This window comes from Lithobates pipiens, unplaced genomic scaffold (assembly GCF_037356315.1).
Source record: "Lithobates pipiens isolate NorthernLeopardFrog02 unplaced genomic scaffold, aLitPip1_a1.2 Scaffold_8, whole genome shotgun sequence".
Lineage (NCBI taxonomy): Eukaryota > Metazoa > Chordata > Amphibia > Anura > Ranidae > Lithobates > Lithobates pipiens.
In genome coordinates, this window is record NW_027507903.1 from 566,189,440 (window position 1) to 566,190,251 (window position 812).

Sequence of the window (812 nt, forward strand, 5' to 3'; positions counted from 1 at the left end):
TGATCAATGCCCATCTGCAGTCTCGGAGGGGACAGGGAGGGGGGCGGTACAAGCACCAACAGATTACATGCAGGAGAATCTCCTCTTTACTCTGCGGCCGCTTTAATACAAAGTCCCACCGCCTATGATAGACAGTACAGTCGTCCAATGCCAGCCCAGGAGATGGGACTTCCTATTACATACGCCGCCAAATAAACAGAAGATTCTCCTGTATGTAGTCTGACGGCACTCCTCCCGTCCCCTCCGAGGAACGATAAATATGGTATACATCTTTTGTGGGGCTTGGGGATTTGTTGGAGACCACAAAAGACATATATATCCAAATTACCAGTTGGGTCATATAAAACCAGAACACGGGCTGGACTTTGGACATGTCTGGACTGCCATCAGCAAGCCCGGCTAGCTCAGTCGGTAGAGCATGAGACTCTTAATCTCAGGGTCGTGGGTTCGAGCCCCACGTTGGGCGAGTATTTTTAGTAAATAGTCATTACTTTGTAAGTGCGATATCCTATCAATTTATAGTTGCTTGTAAACGAATAATGCATATCAGGATTTGTCAACCCAGATGAGAAAGTAACCTAAACATTCATACGTTTCTCATCAGTCCTCTGATATTTCAAAGGGTAAAAGTAGAAATTTAAAAACATTGTTGATTTAATTCTTGTTTGTGCTTTAGGCTGGGTTCACACTTGTGGGATGTTAGACATTGCATGTGATTCGCACCACACTGTGCAGATCACATGCGGTGTCTGTGCAATGCAAATTCAGCTATACAGATTGTATGGCTAAATTTGCATCGCATTCGCACCAAA

The 812-nt window shown here is 44.6% G+C and overlaps 1 non-coding gene across 1 annotated transcript; it reads left to right on the forward strand.

Annotated features, from left to right (window-relative positions):
* The first annotated feature begins 393 nt into the window (after positions 1-393).
* TRNAK-CUU (transfer RNA lysine (anticodon CUU)) lies at positions 394-466 on the forward strand. Its single transcript has one exon. It is a non-coding gene; the product is annotated as a tRNA-Lys (tRNA).
* Positions 467-812: the final 346 nt, after the last annotated feature.